This window comes from Mustela nigripes, chromosome 3 (genome assembly GCF_022355385.1).
Source record: "Mustela nigripes isolate SB6536 chromosome 3, MUSNIG.SB6536, whole genome shotgun sequence".
Classification (NCBI taxonomy): Eukaryota; Metazoa; Chordata; class Mammalia; order Carnivora; family Mustelidae; genus Mustela; species Mustela nigripes.
The window spans coordinates 136413854-136439106 of record NC_081559.1 but is presented as its reverse complement, the minus strand read 5'-3'; the positions used below and the strand labels follow the sequence as shown (position 1 = coordinate 136439106).

The 25253-nt window shown below is 35.9% G+C and overlaps 1 protein-coding gene across 3 annotated transcripts in view; it reads left to right on the top strand.

Moving 5' to 3' along the window:
• EYA1 (EYA transcriptional coactivator and phosphatase 1) overlaps positions 1-25253 on the top strand; it is a 360536-nt gene that overhangs the window by 164600 nt on the left and 170683 nt on the right. The window contains exon 1 of one of the 3 annotated variants that reach the window (XM_059394707.1): positions 20624-20927. The exons of the other annotated variants lie outside the window; for them this stretch is intronic. The gene's annotated coding sequence lies outside the window, so the exon portion shown is untranslated. Of the gene's footprint in view, positions 1-20623; positions 20928-25253 lie in introns of those variants that run through there. 3 annotated transcript variants of the gene reach the window in all.

The following is a 25253-nucleotide window of genomic DNA, read 5'->3' as shown; positions in this document are numbered from 1 at the left end:
TTGGGTGTGCCTCATCCCAGGCCTCAACCTGACCCTTTCTCTTCTCTCTTTCTCCCACATTTTGTACCCAACAACCAGGCAAGTGTAAAATAGCACAAGAAGTTAAGGGAAGTTTCATATCACATTGGCATGGAGAAGATTGAATCTTGTAGACTGGGGGTAAAGTGGGGTTGATGGTTAATGCACAGACAGCTCATTCCTTCTGTTTTTTTAACTTGCTGAAATTTATCTGGAGGTATACTATGGCCCTAATTTGCTTTCTTTTACTTTGGTATCTAACTGAAAGTTTCAAAGACATTTCCAATGGCAGGGACAGCACGAGTAAGGGTGTCTTGAGGAAAAGCACCTGTGTGTAAGGAAACTACGGAGAGTTGAGAGCTAGAGCATAAAGGGCAACAGGTGGTCCTGGGGTGCAAACTGAAAAGGTGGATGACATCTAGAGCATGGAAAGCTTCGCATGCTGTTCTATAGGTTTGGTGTTTAATCTTTGATAATGGAGTGTTGTTAGCTGGTAAAGAACTTGAAGCCTCACAGTGAAATTATCAGAATCCTTGCCTATGAAGTTCATGCTGGTTTCAGTGTGAATTGAAGAGGACCATCCTCTGAGAGGCTGTCTGAGCTGTAGAATTAGGGCAAGACATGAGGAGAATGAGGTGGCTAAGTAGAGGAGGCCTGAGCTGAACTTGGCATTAGATTTCAATATGGAGAAAGAGGAGTCAAAAACCCTTTATATTTCCATGTAACAAACTCTATTTTTTGCATCCCCAATTAGAGAAGTAGAGAAGTTTTCAGGCTAAGAATATGAGTTTACCTTGGTGCATATTGCTTTTGGAAAGTTTATGGGAAAGTTAGCTCGTTACACGGAAGAGGGGTAGGATTATGAGAAAAGGATGGCCAGAGTGATGGGCTGAGCTGAATTCTGAGAGATGGTAGGGCCTAGAAATTTCAGGCACAGGAAAAAACACAGAGTTGTGAACCTGAAGTTCAGGTTTGGAACCTACTCATGTCTCAGAATGGCTAGAAGGAAGCAGTTGTATGCAGCAAGAGAGGACCCCCAGCTGGCGAAGGAGGCTTGTGCCAGACCACCTATGGCTGCTGGGATAAACTGGTAAGTTTGAACCTCACCTTAAAATTTATGAAGAATTTTGCAATAAGAGATATGATGAAGTGTATATTTTATGAAGACATCTGGCAGTGTGGGCAGTACTGTGGGTAGATTGAGTTTGGAGCTTAGAAGATGTCCTCTGCTAGGGGCAGTGCTATTACAGTTTACCTGTGACTCAGATGTGAATTCAAAGTTGATGTTATCTTCCGTAACTGATTGCATCCTTCCATAACTTGAATGCAAAACAAAAACTAGCAACCACAGCAGCAAAGATCCTTAAATGTGTCTATTTCAATGTCACAAATCTCTTAGGTAAACAGGTGGTCCTTCCAGGTCCTTTCAGTCCCAGTAAATAGTTTGGATTCTCTGGCACCTCTTTGCTTCTCCCTGTGGTGATCTGTGCCTGGGGGTGCACTTATGCCATCCTGTTCTTGGGGAAGATGTAGCTATTACATCTCTCATATGCATGCTGTGATGGGTGTTGTCTATAGCCTGTACAAAGTTGTCCTTGTCCACTTAATTGCCATGAACCCTGCCTGGTAGAGGGCCCAGGCATGGCTGGCCCCTGTGGTCCTCCTGTCCAGCATCATGCTGGTTCCTTCTCTTCAAGTCCTTCGTTCTTATAGTGGCCTCCAGGCTCAGTGACCCATCTGTGACCTCCTCATTGTCACAAAAGCCTCTACTTAGCTCTTCAAGTTTCTTAGCACTTTCATGTACCCATTGAAGACATAGGAATTCTTGGCTGCCTTCAGTCTGCCATACTTGGGTGGGTTCTCAAGCCTGAGGAAGGCTTTTGTATGTAAAAAGGAGTTTACATAGTCCCTTGTGGTTTATCCCAAAGCTTACAGACCTTATTTTACTTTTAAATCTGGTTATTTGTCACAAAATAAGAAAAATTACTTTCACTTATTTGTTTGGTTTAATTAACTCACAGATTTAACCAATTGAATCTTCTTTAAACATTAAGTGCACTTAATTAATCAAATTGCCTTAGCCACTTCAAATTATGGTTTCTGGTCTATGATTTTAAGATGTGGTAAAGGTTTCCAAAATCTAAAAAGTCAACAAAGAATATAAAGAGCAGCCTAATGATTATAAAATGCATCACCTCACCAGCCTTCAAACTTTAGAGTATTGACAGTAAAAATTTCTAGTTTCTTCATTCATTTCTTAACATTTTATGTTTTCATTGCAAAATATAACCCCTACACACATCTTTATTTTTTAAAATGGATTTTTGTAAATTCCTAGAATTATGATCATCTTACCAGGTCCTAAGGGAATGCTGGGCAAGGTTACTGGTTCTTGTTTATTGACCATTTGATGATTTTAGCTGAGGCATGGGACCTAGTTCCACATTCTAAAATTCAAATCTGAGTCCATGTTTTAGGCTTGGTCCCCCTTCTTGGAGCCACCTCTTTTTAAGTCTGATTAGACTTAATTAATTGCATAAATTTCCATTTCTAACAACCAGTGCCCAGAACTGGAAAGCTTTTCTCTTTTCCTTCTTGTCCTAAGGGGACATCGTATCTTCCATCCTCCCTAGTCTCAAAGTAATCTTAATGGGAGAAAGGCTTTGGGGAGATGAAGGAAGATATAATTGCTGAGAAGGGAAAATTTATCAGGGCCTATTTCAGGTCTCTAAAAATAACTCAGTGTTATCAGAGACAGTGCTTGCTTTATCACTGCACTTATACATACTAATTGAAGCATAGAAGAGAATGAGGTCACCAGCGTTTTGCCGGAGAGAACATGGACTCTAAGAGGAACTGGAGTCAGTAAAGACCAGCCTTCAAAAAAATGACCCAAGATGAAAGAATGAAACAAACGAGGGGGAGGGATGCCTGAGTGGCTCAGTGAGTTAAGCCTCTGCCTTTGGCTCCGGTCATGGTCTAAGGGTCATGGGATAGAGCCCGCATGGGGATCTCTCCTCATTGGGGAGCCTGCTTCTCCCAAACCCCTCCCCACCCCGCCTGCCTCTCTGTGTACTTGTGATCTATGTCTGTCAAATAAATAAATAAAATCTTTAAAAAAAAAAAAATGAGGGGCAAAGTGCCAAAAGGGAGTCATGCAGTAAGACTTCGGGGAGAACATTTCAAGGAGGAAGTGTGCGGCAATGTGAGATGTTATAATCAAGACTAAATTAAGATTCAATACTCATCATGTAAAAAGAAAATTATTTCATGATTCCACTTATAAGAGATGCCTAGAAAAGTCTAACTCATAGAAATAGAAGTTGGAATGGTGGTTGTCAGGGCCTGGGGGGAAAGGGAGAAATGGAGAATCAGTATTGCATTGGTACAGTTTCAGTTTGGGGAAATGAAAATATCCTGGAGATGGTTGGTGGTGATGGTTGTACAACATTGCTAATGTAATTAATGTCACTGAATTGTACACCTGAAAATAGTGAAAATCACAAATTTTATGTTGTGTATATTTTACCATAAAAAGATGCTACAATTGAGACTGCTAAGATATAGACAAAAATGTGTGCATTATTTTTGGCGATCTGTGTATGATTGGTAACCTTTGCAAAAGGAACTTCAGTGTGGTGATGGGTATTTACTGCTATATTACAGACCATCATGATACTGTGGACTGCTCATGATACTGTGGACTGGCTAGGTTCAAATTGGTAGCCCTTCTGTTGGTACTGCTTGGAATCTCTCTCAACTGCTGTTAAAATATCAACAGCATTTTTCACAGAACTAGAACAAATAGTCCTAAAATTGGTATGAAACCTCAAAAGACCAAACCTCAAAATAGCCAAAGCAATCTCAGAAAAGAACAAAACTGGAGGTATAGCAATCTGAGATTTCAAGATGTACTACAAAGCTATTGTAATCAAAATAGTATGCTAATGGCACAAAAACAAACACATAAATCAATGGAACAGAAAGGAGAACCCATAAAAAAACCACAATTATATGGTCGCTTAATCTATGACAAAAGAGGCAAGAACATGCAGTGGAGAAAACACCGTCTTTTCCACAAATGGTGTAGGAAAAACTGGACAGCAACATGCAAAAGAATGAAACTGGACTACATTCTTACCCCGTATACAAAAATAAACTCAAGATAGATGAAACACCTAAACATGAGACCTGAAATGGTAAAAATTCAAGAAGAGACCACAGGTAGTAATTTCTTTGACATTGACTGTAGCAGCATTTTTCTAGATATGTCTCTTCAGGCAAAGGAAACAAAAGCCAAAATAAATGATTGTGTCTAGATCAAAATAAAAAGCTTCTGCACAGCAAAAGAAACTATCAATAAAACTAGAAGACAACCTTCCAAATGGGAGAAGATATTTGCAAATGATATTCTGATAAAGGGATAATATCCAAAATATATAAAGAACTTATACAACTCAATACCCAAAAAACAAATAATCCCGTTTGAAAATGGGCAGAAGACTTGAACAGACTCTTCTCCAAAGAAGACATACAGAAGGCCAACAGACATATGGAAAGATGCTCAACATCACTAATAATCAGGGAAATGCAAGTCAAAACTATGAGATATCACCTCACACTCACAAAATAGCTAAAATAAAAAACAAAAGAAACAAGTGATGACAAGGTTGAGGAGAAAAAGGAACCTCATCTACTGTTGATAGGAATGCAAACTGGTGTTACCACTGTGGGAAACAGTATGGAGGTTCCTCAAAAAATTAGAAATGGAGTTACCGTATGATCTAGTAGTTCCACTATGGGCTATTTACCTAAAGAATACAAAAACACTAATTCAAAATGATATAGGCACTGCTATGTTTATTTGCAAAATTATTTACAATAGCTGAGTTATGGAAGGAAGCCCACATGTTCATTGGTAGATGAATGACTATTGATGTATATAACACAATGGAATATTAGTCAACCATAGAAATAAATGTGGCCATTAGCAACAATATGGATGGATCTAGAATGCATAATGCTAAGTGAAAGGAGTCAATTAGAGAGAAAAATATGATTTCACTCATGTGGAATTTAAGAAATAAAACAAATGAGCAAAAGGAAAAAAGAGACAAACCAAAAAATAGACTTATCTATAGAGAACAAACTGATGGTTACCAGAGGGGTGGGGGATGGGTGAAATAGGCAAAGAAGATTAAGATTACACTTATTTAAAAAAAAAAAAAAAGAAGAAGAAGAAGAAAAGTGGATGGAGCTAGAATATCCAAGATGGCTTGGGTGGGACGATTGGTAGACTGGGACTTCTCGTCTACCACATGGCTACCTTGGACTTACTTAATGGTGGCTACATCTAAAGAGCAAGCATCCTTCAAGGAGAAGCCCCAGGGAGCAAGCACAATTCTCTGCTTGTATCATCCTTACTAATGTTCCATTTGCCAAGCCCAGAATTAGTCTTTTTGAGAGGCATGGTTCGGTGAGAGCCACCAAAGTAACAGCCTACAATGTTGAGTTAGAAGCCAACAGCAGATGAGAGGCAGGCTGAAAAGAAAAGAGAAGTAAAGACACTTATATCGCACTGGAGAGTATGCAGAAACAAATGTGTAGCGACAGGACTGAGCATGGCATACCGGGGTGACAAAGGAGAGGCTGGTGACGGGTAACGGGGTGGGGAGAGGATGTGTTAGATAGTTTGACTAGATAGTAATGAAAAGTCTCTTAGTTAACTTTCAGTTATTTAGATTGTAATTATTCAGGCTCTTTGTGTTTATGTCATGTTATTGTATGAGCAAGAAAGCAGAAAGAAGAAATGAATGGAGATGAAAGTCAAATCAGCGATGTTTATTGTTTATGCGGAGAGACTGGAGTCATCTTTAATTTCTTTCTTTGCCTCAAACCCACATCCAATCTGCCAGTCCTGTTGGGTCTAATTCAAAAATATGCCCTAAATCTGACTATATGTCATCATCTCCCCAGATAAAACCCTAGTCTAGATTACCCCCACTTCTTACCTAGACTACTGCTCAGCCCATTTGCCTCCCTGCCTCTGTTCTTGCTTTCTTGTTGGCTGTCCTCCACATGGCAGCCAGAGGGATCATTCTTAAATGTAAATCAGACAGCATCATTGTTCTGATCAAAAATAAATTATAAAACAAAACAAACAAAGGATCGCTAGTAACTTTATATTGTACTAAGAATAAAATCTCAGCTCTTTAATGGGCCTACAGTACCCCACGCTCCACAACCAGCCGGGGTCTTGTTCTTTCCGTCTTGTTCACCACTATCCTCCACAATTATTATTTCTTCCCGTCTGCTTGCCAAGCTTGTTCCCTTTGAACTTGCTCTTCCTTTTCAGTGGACGGCATCCCCTCCCTCTCGAATTTTTACAAGTCTATCACCTCTTTTTCTTCTTGAGTTTTAAAATTCATTCGATTTCACTTTATTTTTGATCAGCTATCATTAACACACAATGTTGTGTTAGTTTCAGTTGTACAGTATAATGATTCAACAATTCTATACATTGCTATCGGTGCTCCTCCTGTTAGTGTACTCTTAATCCCCTTTATCTATTTCACCCATCCCTGTTACTGGCAACCACTAGTTTGCTCTTTATATTCAAGAGTCGGGGTTGTCTCTTTTTAAGTTGTTTGTTCCTGCTCTTAAATTCCACAAATGAGTTGAAATCATATGGTATTTGTTGTTCTCTGATGACTTATTTCATTTAGCACAATACCCTCTACATTTCCATGGAGATGGCAAGATTTCATTCTTCTATGGTTGAGGAATACTGTATAGATATGAATATCTATATATATACAGATGAATGGAGAAAGAATATGTGAACTATATTTATATATTTATATATACATCTTCTATAGAAGATGTATGAGGGGCGCCTGGGTGGCTCAGTGGGATAAAGCCTCTGTCTTCGGCTCAGGTCATGATCCCAGTCCTGGGATCAAGCCTCGCATCAGGCTCTCTGCTCAGCGGGAGCCTGCTTCCTCCTCTCTCTCTGCCTGCCTCTCCGCCTACTTGTGATCTCTGTCTGTCAAATAAGTAAAATCTTAAAAAAAAAAAAAAAAGATGTGTGAGATATATATTTCATATCTATATATAGATGTGAGATATATATATGTGTGTATATATACATATATATATATAATATATATAATGCATCTATCAGTGGGCACATAGACTGCTTCCAGTTTGCCTACTATAAATAAATCTGCAGTAAACATAGGGGTGGTTGTATATTTTTGAATTAGTGTTTTTGTTTTATTTTCTTTGGGTAAATACTCAGTAGTGGAATTACTGGATCAAGCTAATTCTATTTTTAATTTTTTGAGGAACCTCCATACTGTTTTCCACAGTGGCTGCACCAGCTTGCATTCCCACCAACAGTGCACGAGGGTTCCCCTTTCTCCACATCCTCACCAACATTTGTTTCCTATGTTTTTTAGTTCAGCCATCCTGACAGGTGTGAGGTGACATCTCATTGTGATTTTGATTTGCATTTCCCTGGCAATTAGTGATATTGAGCATCTTTTCATATGTTTGTTAGCAACCTGTATGTCTTCTTTGGAAAAATCATTTTGCAAATGCTCTTTCCTATTTAGTAAGTTGTCTTTTTATTTTGTTGATGGTTTTCTTCACTGTGCAGATGCTCTTTATTTTAAGGTAGTCCCAATAGTTTATTTTTGTGTTTGTTTCCCTTGCCTGAGGAGACATATCTAGAAAAATACTGCTATAGCCAATGTCAGAGAAATTATTACCTGTACTCTCTTCTCGAATTTTTATGGTTTCAGGTCTCACGTATAGTTCCTTAACCCACTTTGAGTTTATTTTTGTATATGGTGTAAGAAAGTGGTCCAGTTTCATTCTTTTGCCAGCAGCTGTCCAATTTCCCCAACATTTGCTGAAGAGACCGTCTTTTCTCCATTGTATATTCTTGCCTCCTTTGTTATAGATTAATTGGTTACATAATAATTGATTTCTTTCTGGGTTCTCTGTTCTGTTCCATCGATCTATGTGTTTATTCTTGTGCCAGTACCATACTGTTTTAATTAGTACAGCTTTGTAGTATAACTTGAAATCAGGAATTGTGATTCCTGATTCAGCATTCTGCAAATTTTAGGATTGTTTTTTCTAGTTCTACAAAAATAATGCTGTTGGTATTTTCATAGAGATTGCATTAACTCTGTAGGTTGTTTTAGGTAGAATGGACATTTTAACAATATTTGTTCCCTTAATTCATGAGCATGGATTATTTTTCTATTTGTTTCTGTCATCTACTCTTTTCATCAATATGTTATAGTTTTTGGAGTACAGGTGTTCTACCTTCCTGGTTAAGTTCATTCTTAGGTATTTTTTTTTTTTTTTTTTTTGTGCAAGTGTTAATGGGATTGTTTTCTTAATTTCTCTTTCTGCTACTTCATTATCAGTATTTAGAAATGCATAGGCTTATATATATTAACTTTGTATCCTGTGACTTTACTGAATTCATTTATCAGTTTTAGTAGTTTTCTGGTGGCATCTTTAGGATTTTCTATACATAGTATCACATCATCTGCAAAAGTGAACATTTTATGCTTCCTTAACAGTTTGGATGTCTTTTATTACTTTTTCTTTTCTGATGAGTGTAGTTACGACTTTCAGTACTATGTTGAATAAAAGTGATGAGAACGAACATCTTTTTCTTATTCCTGATCTTAAAGGAAAAGCTCTCAGTTTTTCACCATTGAGTCTGATGTTAGCTGTGGGATTTTCACACATAGCCATTATTATGTTGAGGTATGTTCCCTCTAAACCTAGTTTGTTGAGAGTTTTTATCATGAATGGATGTTGTATTTTGTCTAATGTTTTTTCTACATGTATTAAGGTGATCATATTTTTTTTTATCCATTCTGTTGTTAATGTGATGTATCACACTGATTTGTGAATATTGAACCAAACTTATATCCCAGGAATGAACTCCACTTGATGATGGTGAATGATTTTTTTTTTTACGTATTGTTAGATTTGGTTTGCTGATATTTTGTTGAGGATTTTTGTGTCTATGTTCATCAAAGATACTAGCCTGGAATTCTTTTTTTTTTTTTTTTTTTGTATTGTCTTTATCTGGTTTGGGACAGAATATAGTGCTGGCCTTGTGGAATGAATTTGAGCGCTCTCCTTCCATTTTTATTTTTTGGGTTGGTTTGAGAAGAATAGGTATTAATTCTTCTCTCAATGTTTGGTAGAACTGACCTGTGAGCCATCTGGCCCTGGACTTATGTTCATTGGAAGTTTTCTTTTCTTTTCTTTTCTTTTCTTTTTTTTTTTATCACTGATTCAATTTTGTCACTGGTAATTGGTCCGTTCAAATTTTCTAGTTCTTCTTTATTCAGTTTTGGAAGGTTACGTTTCTAGGAATTTATCCATATTTTCTAGGCTGTCCAATTTGTTAGCATATAATTTTTCATAATATTCTCTTATAAACACCTGTGTTTCTGTGGTGTTAGCTTTTACTTCCTCTTCATTTCTGATTTTATTTTTTTGAGTCCTCTGTCTCTCTCTCTCTCTCTTTTTTTTTTTTTTTTGGTAAGTCTGGTTCAAGTTTTATCAATTTTGTTTTATCTTTTCAAAGAACTAGCTCCTGGTTTCATTTATGTGTTCTATTGGGCTTTTTTGGTCTCTATTTTGGTTCTAATCTTTATTATTTCCTTTCTTCTACTGGCTTTGTTCTTCTCTTACTAGCTCTTGTAGTCTACTACCTTTTGATTATCTATGCCTCAACTCAAGTGCTCCTCCTCAAAGAGGCTTTCCTTGACAAGTAAACACAGCACCCACTCCTTTCCCTATAACCCTCTCTACTAAATTTTATCTGAAATATTTTTTAGTACTTGTCAACAAGTAGTATATACAGCAGAAAATTTATTTTGTTTTTATTTTAATTAAAATTATATGCACATAAATTTGAAAGTCAAACAAACCCATAAAAATTATTGTGGAACGGAGATTCTCCTACCTAACCTTAATCTTTCTTTGCCTTTCCCAGATAAAACCACTGCTAACTTTTCAGCTGAATCTTGCTATATTTTCCCTTGTTGATTTTTTCCCCCCATTTTTAGGTGTTACTTATTAATTTGCCACTATGGAAGATGAATATTTGTTCCTCTTTCATCTCACTCCTACCCCAATACATACACACAAAAACTGTCAGTCCTGCCATCCTTCCAATATGGATATTTCCTGATTTGGGGCATTTGTGTCACTCCTTCTCTATGTATGCTCTTGCAGCTGCACATAGTATTCTACAAGTTCTTTTAGTAATTCAATCTCATAACCTTCCCTGATTGCATAACTCTTCTTTCTGTATGTTCAGATGTATCAACTATTCCATCAATCTTTTCATCTTGAAAACTTTTCTGGTGTTTCCTGACCTCCTCTCGTTTGGACAGCCATGCCTGGTGCAGAGCTATCATCCTAGAAATTCTCTTTATTATGAACACTAGTGATTAGATTCTTCTCTTTCCTGTTTGGTTGAATTATTTCATGAAGGAGGTTTGCTCTCAAATTTCTATAGGACATATCTTCTGTTCGGTCCCTGAAAAAAGATATTTTGGATATAACATTTTTAAACCTGACATGTCTTCACTTCTTGGCCTTTTGGCTAAGATCAAGTGTAAACCTGACATGTCTGCAGATATCCTCCACTTGATTTAAATATCTTAAATACTTCTACTTGTTATGTTAAAATTCTAAGTTGAGAATTTATTTTCCTTAAGAAATTTGACACCATTGTTCTATTACCTTCTAGAAATACAGGTTTCAATTAAGAAGTCTGAAGTCATGTGATCTGTTTTGTCTGTGGATATGTTTTTTTCTCTTTGGATACTTTAGGGGCTACCCTTTTGCCAAGGGTTTTGAAACTTCCCAACAATGTCCATTATCCTTTTTTTTTTTTTAATCTATTTTGTTGAGTATTCATTGAGCTCTTTCATTCTGAAAACTAATGCCCTTTGGAACATTTTAGAATTATTTATTTAAATTTTACTCTTCATTTTCTCTGCTTTCCTTCTGGAACTCCAGTTATTTTGTTGTTGGACCACCATATTTTTCTTATATTTCTTCATTTTCTTATTGTATTTTCTGTTCTTCTCTTGTATTTTCCATGTCTTTTGCTCTATTCTCTGTAAAACTTCCTCAATTTTATTTTTTCAAAACATATTGAATTTCTGCTATTCTGCCTTTTATTTTAAGGGCTCTTTCTTGTTGTTAGATGTTTTTCTCTTTTTAAAAAAAAATCATTCTTGCTACTTTCCTATCTTGTTTACTATTTTATTTCTCTGTAGATGTTAGTGAGATTTTTTGTTTTTGTTTTTGTTTTTCTTAGCTTTTGCCTGACCTGACCTCTGTTTCCTCAGATTGCTTTTCTCTGTTCATTTTGTTTCTACATTTCTTGCAAGAGGGTTTACTCAGACACAGATAACCCTTGACTATTGGCTCATATGTACAAGTGAATTACCTTAGAATTGACTATTGTCTGGGGACTGATAGGCCATGGTTTTTAGGGTAGGGCAGTTGGGCTGGGTCTTTTCTTTGGGAGACCTCCACCTGTAAGTATCTAAAGTCTTTCCTCTTGGGCTAGTTAGAATTCTTAGTGAAGACCCTTCTTATCTACTACCTGGATAACCTAGATAGAGCTGTCATTATTTTAGGAATTAGAATAGAGAAAGGCCTTGTGGGAGGAAACAGGGGCAGTTGTCCCAGAATTCAGTGTGTCCCAGCATTCAGGATTCTGCAAACAGAATCCACCTGTTTTTGGTTTGGTGCCCCTCCCTGAACATATTGTTTGTCTAACTATGTGGAGTGGCATCTAAGAGTGATTCTAACTGATTCTTACACTGATTTGTCCTCCTTTTTTTGTATTTCTTTTTATTTCTACTTCCAAAAGTACTTGGTACTTCCAATTCCTGAGATGTCAGGGGCTTTGTTGGTGTAAATTGGATTGCTTTTCAGCTTTCCTCCCTGCCAACTTCGGATGCAGCTTTCTCAGATCTGCTAAGCCAGTTACTAATGATCTTTTTTTTCACTTCTAATTTTTTTTTTTTTTTTTTTTTTTTTTTTTTTACCATTTTCTCGAAAACTGTCCTCTTCTTTCTTTGGGCTTTATGCTTTAAAAAAACAATCCATTTAAAAAATCCACTTACTGTTGTTTTAGTGGGGTTTGTAGAAAAAAGCAAAAATAAATGTGTATGTCCAATTGGTTGTCTTTTATTTACATACTTTTAGGCACACATGAAGTGGGAATTCTGTCTGCTCATTTACTGCTTCATCTCCTAGTGCCCACAGTACCTGGAACATACTAGATGCATGATAAATATTTGTGGAGTGACTGATAGGCTGACAGACCCACTAACTAACTTGGGTAGTTAAATTTCTGCATAGCCTCCAAGCTGCAGAATATTGAAATGATGAGGTTGTGACTGTTTCTATAATGAAGTATTTCTGAAAAGTGAGGATGTAGGGTTTCTTTAAAGATATTTTCATTCTATTGTGTATGCCCTTAAACATATTTTATTAAATTTCCTGCATTTTTCCTTTAAGAATTCAAAAGGGAAATATCAACTGCTTTGGGGTAAAGAGCTCTTTGGAAGGAATATGATAGGTAAAACTAAATATGCCGATGACAGCTTCTTTTTAAATGAAGCTTAACTTTTTATTTCGTTTTCTTGTCCCACTCTAAAACATAGACCATGTGGGTACAGTGATTTCAGGTCTCTTCTAATTTTTTGATTTCCTTAGGATTTGGTTATTTCCTGTTGTCAGGATGGCAAATTCCTGGCACAGTTTCAATTATTCAATCTGGTTCTATAAAGTGTTTTAAATATGTTTTGAACATGAGAATGAGATTAACTTCCCTATGATGATAATGTCCTAGCCGGTCCCCTTTAGAGTTTCCAATGGAAGACAAATACAACAACGTGTAAGGAATATAAAAACATAGAAGCAAAAGAAATTCAGGGAAATAACTTTTCTTTCACAAACCAGGATCCCATTCTGTCAAGTAGCCAAATGTGCATGCATTAATTAATTTACATAACGTTTATTGAGCACCTACCATGTGTACCAAGCTGTGCTAATGTTAGAAACTTGCCATGTTCTGACTGGGCACTCATTCTACATTTGCTTAATTAAACTGATTTGAAAATCAGTCTTCTGTTGCTATTTTACGATATATGAGAGCTTTACCTTTGCAGTAAACATTTTTTTAAAAAATATTTTATTTATCTGTTTGAGAGAAAAGGAACCCATGAGCTGGGGGGAGGGTCTAAGGGAAAGGGAGAAGCAGACTCCCCAGTGCGGGGCTCCATCCCAGGACCCTGGGATCATGACCTGAGCCAAAGGCAGATGCTTAACAACTGAGCCACCCAGGTGCCCCAATTCTTGCATCCGCTTTATAGGTAGCCTGTTACAGATTATAAATAGAGAGTCTTCGTATTGTGATAACAAAGGGCACATAGAAAACCTATGCTAAGGCCAGCTTTAGAACTTGACCCTCTATTGCATTTTTTTTTTTTTTTAGTCTAAGGATTATAGGTAAATTTTGGTAGTTCCACAAATTTAAGGAAAAGGACAGCATTTAAACTTTGAACAGTGATAGACACAAAATCCAAAAGTATAGAAAGATGTGGTATATGCTGCTTCAAGAAAGTCTTAATATGAAATCTCCTTTAAAATATCTTATTATTTATTTATTTATTTTCAAAATAAGCCATTCATTGGTTGGGAATAGACATGATTTTAGAAAGCTGTAAATAAAGACCTTAGTGATGTGGGTTGTTCTTTTAAATGGTCTTTGATTTTTAGTCATGAACGCATTTATTTGTGGTGAGTTAGGACTTTTATATATTTTTTTTCATTTTTATATTTATCAAATGAAAGGCCTCCCAAAAGAGACATCTATACCAGTAAGGGTACTATAAATTTAAAACATATAAAATCTGCATGTCTAAAAACATGATGTTTTTCCTTTAGAATTTCTCAGTCATCGACACTCATTCTTTTTAAAAAAAAAAAAAAGCTCAGATCCTTGAACTGGTTTTCTGATTATTGTCTTGAGTAACTTCTTGGTTTTTGCTTTGTTTTTGTTCTGTCTCTCCTTTGCCTCCTCCTTACCCCTCTCATCCACTCTCTGCTGGTGAGGAAGATCTGTGCTCTCAGGCAAGGGCAGGAAGGAAAGTGAACAGCTGTCCCAGGAGGCCAGAGCTAATGGGAGTTTTGCGGATCTTTCAGCAGAGCTTGTCAATGATAACCGTGCAGTAGAGGTCTCCCCTACTGGCTCTCTGACCTCTTGGTAAACTAGTTGTTTTTCCTTGTATTGATTAAAAAAACGAGCCACCAGTCTATAATTCTCTATCAACCGGGGTATTGTTTTTAAAGAATCATATGTATTTAAAATACGCTAATTCAGAAAACCCCAGATCTTGACTTTGTTTTACTCTGTAATTCAGGTAAACCGGATCTCTGATGATGTTAAAACTGAGTCCTTGAAAGAAACTGTGGATGCTCTGACTTCCTTTTTTTTTGAAAGAATACGAGCTACAGATTTTTAAAAATCAGTAGAATGCTCCCAATATTAAACCAGCTGAAGTAAGAATTCTGATTATTTATGAATGTCTAAAGACTAGAAAATTCCCATCTTTATTTCCATTTTGGTCCTGAAAAGGTGCTCTCTTTGAGTGTTCAAAGTGGAGCTGTTGTTTTCCTTAGCATATAAAGCAAAATCTATTTTTCCCTAACTTGACAGCATTCTAAAGCAACGCTCCAGGACCCAAGGCAACTTGATCGTCTGCAGGTATGAATCTTTACAGTAGAGAGAAACCTCCAGATTGTATACCTATTGACATTGCTTCATAAAAACATCTAGAAAAAGGGTTCTTCTGGTTGTGTTTCCAATAGCAGTGTGATTGCCGCACACCGTGGATTAGGTTACCGATCCTTTGAATTCTGACCTTCTGTCTAAAACAGCTTGAGAGGTTACTCTTTTTTTCCGATTTGGGAGACTGGAGGGGGAAAAAGTTAATGCTGCTTGAAGGAGGAAAAAAATTCTCTAGGTTATTAAGTTTGGGTTTTTTATTTTGTCCCTTCCTGGCAATTCCTTTGTAATAATAAGAGAGCTTCTTGATTCTGGATACTTAAACTATCCCTCCAAATGCATAAGGACGTTTGGAGTACATTTTGAACGTAATTATTTCCTCATGAACGAATCAAGTGTTTATGATGTAATAGCTATTAAGATCAAAGAGTATCACGTTGGATAACTGAAATTAAGAATACAAAAGGGAAGAAATGGGTAGAACTGTAAAACAAGTTGTCCATATAATTTGCTTGTGGTAGATTCAGACCCTCAGTGTCTCTTTTTTATTATGAAGAAAAAGTTGGGGGTATTTATAATCCTTATTTTAGAAAGATAACTCACCTTTTTTGGATAAATAATGAGAAAAAATGTATCTCTGATTTGATTATTTCAGGTTTAAGGATTCATTACTTTTTTTTCCCTATTGATCATTTAATGTATTTTTTATTCTTGAACCTGCACACTAACTTATATTTATGTCTGTGAATAATCCTATATTACATAGTGATTGTGCCTGTTCTACAGTGAATATATCGTTTCAATATATATAGTTTCAACATGTTACACACCTTTCTGGATTTATTAACTTTAGTGGGTGTCCTCTTGCTCCAAAAGGAAGACACAGCCCAGGACACATTGATGTTCCAGTGCTCCATTCTACTGTTTAGTGGTAACTTCGATTGTGTTAGAAAAAAGAGGCACATTCTTGAACAAATAGTGAGGGGGTGGGGACACATTTTTTAAAACACAGGATTCCTACAGATAAGTTGTCATGTAAATGAAGAATGTTTGTAAAACGCCTTGCACAGCGCCTGGCATGTAGTAAGCACTCAATAAATATGAATTTCCTTCCCTGTTCCGTGAGATAGTCATCATTTCTGAAGAATTTAAAAACTGTGAACTCAGCTGTCATGAAACCTGGAAAACACAAAACAAATTTCCAGATCCTCTTACAAGTGTTGGGAGGTGCTGACAAGATTGGTTTTGTCCATGGCTTTGAGAATAAAAAGTTTGAAGAGGAGACAAATCTGGGTTTTCGAGGTCACCTCACGTCAACAGAAATCCATTTTAAAGTGTAAGAAAGCAAAAGAGCTTATGGCTGAGATTAAGCATAGGCTTCCAAGACAATTATTTACATATTTTTGGCAGAAGGGAGAAAAAGTAACTACGTTTGCCATTTTGGAAAATCCGTTGCTTTTAAAATAGAAAATCTGGCATCTGTCATATTTTTTTTAGATAAAGTACCTCTATCATCCCATTCGCTTTTCTTAAAAATCTACCACTGCCTTTGTTATCCTTATTTGTTTTGATAAGTGCTCCTCAAAGTTTCTATTAGAATAATAATTTTGTTAAAAAAAAATCCTACAGGCAGTCATCACTACATATGATAAATTTCCCACCCTACCTCAATAAACTTTATTATTCATATGTAATAACCAGTGTACTTATTAGAGGGCCAGGAAATAGATTATATTTCCAAATTGTGTTGGTATAAAGACTATAATATTTATTAAAATAATTTTCCATGGTACAGTGAATAGCTAGTAATTGCCTCCTGAAATTTACTGTTAAAAGCTATTCATGTTGGAGTTTGAATGGAAAACATTAAGCAAAATACTGGTAGACATTCAGTTTGGCAGACCTAATATCATTCTTAAAATAAATAGAGGATGTTTTCCTTGGTTGTGTTTCAGCAGAAGGCTACTGGGAGCAGGGCCCTCACTGTAGGTCTCGTGCCAGTGGGGAAAGAGGAGGTCATGAAAGTGACCACTCCAAATGCCAGCAGGGATCTTAATGTCAGCCATCCACTGCTTCAATTGTTCCATAAAAAAGCCAGAAATGTAATGCCATGGCATGAGCCACGAGAAGAGAGAGTCCTTTGGAAGCAGGGGGGACCAGAAGTACAATATTTTGGAATATTCTATCTGCCATTCCACTTCAAACCATGAGAATCGCAAAATGTTGATCTTATTGATCAGATATTACTGATTTTACCGATATGGAAGAAAGAATCATTAGGATTTTGCTTTTGAAGAGAAAATGCTGTCCTTTACATGCTAATTATGTTTTTGCAACTTATTATATCATTTTCATGAGCAGTAATCTGCTAAGAATGGTAGAAACATAGGTAAGAGATGGTTGACATCAGGCCAAGTAATAGTGTGTACCCTTAATTGTAGAATTATTAAAAGGTACCTACAAATAGAAGAGAAATAACTTCTGAGTACATTTTTTATTGAGAACTCCACAATTACAATCTTTATTATTGTTACTGGAAGGAATAAAGGAAAGGAACATTTGCATTTAATCATTTTTTCTGTGTTCATTTCTTATATTTTATTTGATTAATCAACTGTTTACTTATGTAGTGTTAAAAAAGTTCAAAGTTACCTTTTCGATTGTTCTAATAAATTCCTTATACCTGCCCTAGACTTTTTAAATTATGGACATTTGTTTATTTTTGTAATCATGCCTTTATTTAAAATTCTGTTAATTGGAAAGCACTAACAACTTCTCTTAAAATTGCAGACCTCTCTAGAACCAGGCACATATCTAAGCAATAGCTTGTTCTAGAAGATAAAACCTGTTTGGAGATACAGTGGATGAAAGACACTGTCATCTTGACAGTATTCAAACACTTTGTTTCAGTTGCCTATTTCAAGTGTTTTCCTTTTCTGATAAAATTATATATTTGTTTTTTGCTTTAGTGAGGAAAAGGCATATTAGAAATCTCTATACTCCTATTCATATGTTTGTGCTGAAATTTCTTCAGGAAATACCAGGAGGTAATGCTTTCTACTATTACCTGTCTTTACTTCTGGTAAATTTTCAGCAAATGTTTCTAATTGCTGTTGTAATGTGTATGGCTTTATTTAAGGGACACCTTTGTCCTTAAAATACATGGATAAGTTATATAATTATAGTTAGTGAAAATTTAGAAATAGGAAGTCAGCAGTATACTACAAACTGGATCCTATTAGCAATGGCTTACATATTGGCTATTTATCAGAGAATAACTTATTTTTGGTATAAGTTGTATGGTGATTATTGCCTATTTGATAATCAGGAGTAGTAACCAGACAAAATTTATGGATAAGCATGTGATTGTTTTTAATCCATCTAATTTTGTTTTAGGAAAAGGAAACCATGTAGAATTGGTGTATATGCACATGGGTATTTCTTTTAGCCAATGACTAAGCTCTTTGTTACATAATTATAAAGCATGACCTGAATCATGTTAGTGGTCACATTACCTTCATCATGCTTTTCATAATTTTCCCCATAATTACATGCATCATTTCTTTAATGGTATCTTGTTTGGTTATGTAAATAAAAATAATTGAATTTCAATATAAAAACTAATGTAATATGAGAAATTTGATTATAATATAGGCAAGTAATTTATATATAAAAGTCAGATACTTTACATGATATTCCTGCTGTTCTAACTTCATAGAGTTTGTGTCTCCTGGATTTGCAAATACAATCTCTCATGGATCAGAAAAGTAATATTTTAGCCTTTCGTATCTAGAATAAGTTGCAAACTATGGGAAGCATGGGTACAATTGCTTAACATAGGGTTTCAACCAGGGTTGAACCAACCAGCACCTCAGATTTTTATTTTGTGAATCTTAGACATAAATATGATAGCAAAAGCAGTTACTATACGGGTGCCTGACATCACAGATTAAAGTAATGTAACATTACATGACATTTACAGCACTGGAAACCTCCATTATGTGCTGTATTTTATTTTCTGCATATATACTTTAGTATATTGAATAACTGATACTTCTGTTTGAGAAAGTGCTGTAGGTAGCAATGTAATTCTATTTCTGCTGCATATATGAACAGATCCAATAGCAATCAACTGATTTTTGACCCAGCTTCCCAAACATGGCAGATGACTCACCCATGATTCCTTGCTGGTACCATACAAAATGAAATCCTAGGTGAGTTTGCAGTTTAAGCTGACTCTTAGTTTTGACAAAGCTTTCTCTTCTGAGGAATTTAGATTGGCATCCTTTCAGGGGGGAGAGAGGGAGAAAGTCCATACTGAATTGTGTTCATTAGAAGCTTTGTGTTTTGGTTGCATGGGAATGGTGCTTTCATTTACAAATTAGCAAAGAAAAGGTAAGACTGTGTGTGTCGGTTTTATTAGTTCATGATCTGGAAAGGTATTATAAAATTATAAGAATTTACTGTGATTTTTAAAACGTTCTTTCATACCAAAGCAAGAGCCTTTAAAAAAAAAAAAAAGATGCTTGAATACATAGAATAGTATTTTCAGTAATGGTGAAATAGTTTGAAAGAAAATCCAGTGGGTTTAAAGATTTTGATTTAGAGTACAAGACTGGTTATGATAAGTGAGTAGTATCAAAATAAACATTTCCTTTGAACTTTGGTTTGGAGCTGGCAAATTAAAATATAATAGGCACATCAGTGATACCTTCCTTAAATATTTGAAATCAATATAACGGTTGTCATCGAGCTAATAACCACAGTTATTATTTGCCTAAAACATGATAATAAGTACGCATTTTAAACTAAAGCTGTAATCTTGTCCTAATATGAATAGCTCGACTCTCTAGATAAGTGTTATGGATTATACATAGATTGTGAATTTAGTTAAAAAAATTTTTAAGAGAACAGTGTAAAGAAAAAGTTCTAGATAAAATAAATCTTTTCCCAAAAATGACTGTAAAATATTAACACCGAAATATTATCTGGTTCATATCCCCCACCCCCCCCAAAAAATTGTTCCTGTAAAACTAGCTATTCTAGAAATCACTGCAGAAACTTCATCCGGGCTTTCATTGCTAAACTGATAATAGTTTACACGTTTGCTTGTTTTCTCTCTTTACCTACTTAATATATAAATGGCCATTCTCGCGGGCGATCTCTCTCTTTTTTATTTTTCCCAGACCTGCTAACTGGTACATTCGGGAAGAAAAAAAAAAAAAGAAAAAGAAAAGAGTTGACTCCCCAAGTTTCAGGGCCTGAAAAAAGTTTTGGAAAAGTATAAAAGATAACGTGTAACTACTCCCCAAAGCTCGTAATTGGTAGCTGCTGTAGCAGGAGATGTGTGTTGACAGTGTCTCAGAGAACTTATTCTCACAGCTGTTTATTCAGATAGCATGGGGCGCGTTCATTTACATAATAAATTTTTTTTAAGCAGCAAGGTTGAGTCAGACGGAGCAGGGCTCCTTTCAATTGTTGCATTTAAACCAATAAGGTTAGCACAAGAGAATAGCTGTGGTTTGCGTTGCAAAAACAAAAAAAGCCCCGAGGCTCCACGGGCAGACCTACAAGGCTGCGCAAACAAATCGAGGGATGAGATTCTGCTGTTTCTTTGTCTAGGGTTCTCAGATGCTATCTGCTGCTGCTGTTTGGTGGGGAAAGAGCGCAGGGCTCAAAGCGGTTCCTAAACAGAACGGTGGGAGCTGATGGCTCCGAGTTTGGGGCGAGGTAGAAACTCTCCAGTGCCACTTCCGACTTTAAGCCTTCCTGTTACCGTCCACTGTGGCGGTTTGCTTTCTGGGGAACGCGTTTTCGCTCAGTCGCTCGGCAGCCCGAGCCTGCAGCAGCGGCCAGGCGGCTGTCCCCGCGGCCGGGCTTCCCCCTCCCGAGGCGCCCCGCTCCCAGCAGCGCCGGGCTCCGCTGGGAGCTCCTAAAAGCCCTCCCGCGTCCTTACCCAGGAGCCAAACTGCATAAGGAATGGAGGTCTGCTAAACCAGAACATTCGAAGGAGCCCATTAAACTGGTGGATGCAGCGGATGTAAGCGCTGTAAGTACGAGCTGACTGTTTGAAAAATTGTAGCGACTGACAACAGCTGTCCCGTGGGCAGAGCCCAAGATAACAGGAGCGCTTTTAGTATTGTTTGGATTTGTTTTAAAATAAAAACATTAGGGCACGGGCACGGTTAGGACACTTTGTACGTAGTGCTTGACCAGCCACAGGGTGCCATCATAAAAGTATAGTTCTTAACCCCCAAATTAGCTGAGCGATTAGCATCATTAAGAGATAATTACAAATTAATTGTTAGCAATTACTGTTGTTGTGATCGATATAAATATAACACAGGGCTATATTCTTGTAGGGAGATTACTTCATATCTCTCCTGAATTGCACAGACCTCCAATATTGTTGTGATACTGAATAAAGCAATAAAGGCGTGTAAATAATGTGCATTGCAACACAGATAACTTTTCCTCTGCACCTTTGGTTGATAGGAGAAAATGAGGAAGGAATTAACATTTTGAAAGGACAGCAGGTAACAAAAATCAATGGATACCACTTTTTAAGGGAGGAAATCCTTTGGCTTCAATAAACAAATTTCCCAAACATTATATTAAACATCTTCAAAAGGTGAAATAATAAACATTTGCTAAATTAATGTACTTTTCCATTATTGACACTTTATATGACTTGAATGGACCTGGAAATTTAAAAACAAGGTTCTTAAACTTTTGAATGACCATTTAAAATATTTGTCATTTAAAATCAGTATATTGCTAATGACTCATGGGCTTATATTTCTTGGGAGGAGTTTTTGAACACATTTAAGTAGCTTTTGCAGGAATTCAATAAATTCAGACCTGTCATTGAATTTAGACAAGTGTTTTTACGTTGCATTTCTTAAAATGACAAGGGGTACAAAAAGTCAGCAGTTAAGCCCAAAGTGTAGTTTTATGGGGTTTGGATGGGTTTTTTGTTTTGTTTTGTTTTGTTTTTTTTAAATGTGTCTTTCAGGGTAGGTTTTGTTTTAGGCTTCTGTGAGTTTTTTTGCCCACCGTTCGGAGGTTTGAAGACATGTATTCGTGAATAGTTATTTTTTTTTTTTTTTTGCATTATCAAATATTTGATATTTGACTTTCTTGCTGCTTGAGTTCTCCTAAGGCCCAGAGTGTTCAGTAAATGAGCAAACAGCCATGGGTTTTCAATCCTGAAAATTCTTTGCGGTGACAGACAGAGAAGCCTAATTGAGCCACTGTTCAGTTTTAGAGTGCCAAAAGGAAGTCAACTGCTATGTGAGTTTCGTAGACATGATAAATGATTTTCTCAACAGAAAATTTCCACTTGAATGTGAAAATTCATATTGGAATACATTGGGAAAAGCAGAAACACTTGCAGTGAGAATAAAATCCCTTCCATTTAATCAGATAGCAAAAGTATTTCATTCAACATTTTGAATGAATGCTAATTTTGAAAACAAATCTTTTAAAACTATAGTGGCACCAGTGTCTTTAAATGCTTGTTTTTGTTTTCACGGGGACTCGATTTTTGTCATTTTCTTCAAACGAGAAAGTTTGAAATACAGCATCTTACGTTGAAATCAGTAATAGTATTGGAGCATTCATTTTAGAGAGTCTTTGATAAAGAAGGAAATAAGTGTTAGCATTTAAAAGACATCTACCTCTTCCTAGAACTTCATTTCGATTTTAGGTTCAGGTTTTTATTGCAGCATTGACACCATAGTAAGAAATACTGGTTGAGGAGAAAATTCTAGCAGGAATATATTCTAATTAAAAAGCAGATTTATGCCTAAGGCTCGGTCTTATAAAATACATTCTGATTAGAAAATTGCCATTGTCTTTCAAATTTGGGAGTACTCAGGTTGATGTGTGGTTGGGCAAAACCAGCTTGTCTGCCAACTCTATTTATTTAGATAAGTTCAGTACTTTCACTTTGAAAATTTCTTTTTAGTTTTGAAGGGAAAAAAGTTTTAAATTATAGTCATTTTATAAAAATTGCTTCTAGCAAGCAAAAAAGCCTATGGAAAACCCATAATTTAGACAAGTACCTACATTTTATTTGCTCTGTGCTGCTGAGATTTAGAATCTCTTTCCATTTACAGTTTACTTTTCACAGAACATTATTAACTTTTTGGCTTCATACATGATCTTCTGTCAGATGCTTTTGATTTGTAATTTAGCAAAGTATAATAAACAGTGCAAAAGTCATGAATTTTGCTCGGCATCCTGAGCTCTGTGGTAGGGAAAATGTGATAAAATGTGTACCTTAAGTCTTGTTTGATGATCTCTCAAAGCAAGTTTGCCTTCTGGAAATAATTTCTGGGGTTGAAGAGCATGGTATTAACAGATTTAATGTGGCTATTCAATGGATTGGCGAAGTACTATGTGAGGTTTAACAAAATGAGAGAGACAAATTGAACATCAACAAAAGTTCCATCTGTGAAGAATTAGAAATTTAATTAGAAAAAAGGCAAACTTAAAAGACCTCATTAACTAATCAGAAGTCAAAGTTACTAGTTTAGAATTCTTGAATTTAAATTCTACGAAGTTCTGCTATTTTTTTTTTTTTTCTCTTTGTATTTTTGCAATTCTCAGTATGTTGTTGTGGGTATTCCATACAAAGAGTTTTAAAAAGCATTAAAATGAAGTGACTCCATTATAATAGAAGATGACTATTTGTGATGTTATGGGAAACATTTTTGTACTCATAGGAACATTTGAATTAAAAATACCAGATTAGAAGAAGACAAGAAACATATTAAGTTTATGGATGTGAAGCAGAAAATGTGAGCTTACTGAATGTCTAATAGCATTTTTCTGAAAACCATGAAATAATTTTTTTTCTCTTTTTGAATGGGAATATGCCTAGTTAATGATTTTTGAAACACCTTTTGCTTTTAGACCTTTAAAACTCAGAAACTTCCAAAGATAGTGTCAAACATAAGAGAAAATCAGCACCAATCAGAAATAGGTGTTCTTTTCAGATAAGTCATTATTAAGAGTATGTTTCCTTACTGGACTGTAATCTTGTACTACACATAAAAAACTAAAAGCATGTGAAGTGTAGCATTTTGTAAACTGTAACTAATTTTGCTCACATCTGTGTCTAATTGTTGTCTGCATTCGCATTCTTGAGAGTAGATTTATTTTTCCTGGACCACGATGTGGATTCAGCTGACCAGCCTAAGTGAGGATTAGTTGTTTTAAAGTTATTTTGATTAAAGAGTCATTTTTAAATACAGTAACACACAACACATGGTTTAAATAATCCTTGAGACACAAAAGAATATATCTGAAGTATCCTTAATGAAATGAAGATCATGGATATGGGCTTTCAAAAATTTTAGTGTATGAAAGTACAGTAGAGATTGAGGCCAGCGTTAAAAAAAATGTTGTGCAAATGCATTTTTTTCAGTGAGAAAACGTGTTAGAATAATTCTTTTTTTTTTTAAGCTTTATTTTGAAGTTTGACTGAAGACCTTATTTTGAAGTTCATTTTTAAGTTTGACTTTGAGGTTTAATTAATGATAGGCTAAGTCACAAATATAAGTATAATCAAACTTTCAAAGTATACAATGAAACTAAAATTATATTTCCAACATTATACTATCTAGCCAATGTTAAAATAGGAATGCATTTTAACGTTTAGCAGAAAGTGTGTTTTACATACTCTTTCCCATAATTGGGCCAAGAGAGTTCTTAAAACTGAGTTAGTTCTCACCTATAATTTATTCCAGGTGTATAAAAGCAGGAAAAGGGGGAAAAAAAGGAAATTTATCCTTGAGGTAGATTGCTGTAGTTTCTAAAGGAAAACATTTAATCTTGCGTGAGAACATTAAGCAAAAACTGCGGACGCCTGCTATCACAAAATGACATATCTACAGGCATTAAAATTGCATTTTCACTTAATACTCAGGCGTGTCTTAATTATTTTTCGTCCTGCACATATTCTAGAAACACAGACCTAGAAATTTCACAGAGCCTTACACCAAGATATTTAGACTCCAGCAATGCGCTGTTCTTGCCAGAAAGGTAGAATTTCTTAATTTCATAAATCATAATTAAAAAATAACAGGACTCAATAGTAGATACTCGGTTGGATCACTTTGATGCCATTTGAGATGCTTCGGTTCTCATCTTTGTTCTGTAGCCCTAATTGATGTCAGTTCAGGTTGAATGAAAATGCACATCAAAGATTTGGAGTTCTGAGCCATTTTAAGCAATTTTCAGAATGCTCTTTCCTGGGAGGCGTTAGCCCGAGCTTGCAAACCAGCAGCCCACTCTCACCTGAGCTTCTCACCTGCTGGTAGCTTGCGCTGCCTCTGGAGGAAGGGCAGAGACTAGCAAAGCCTGCACT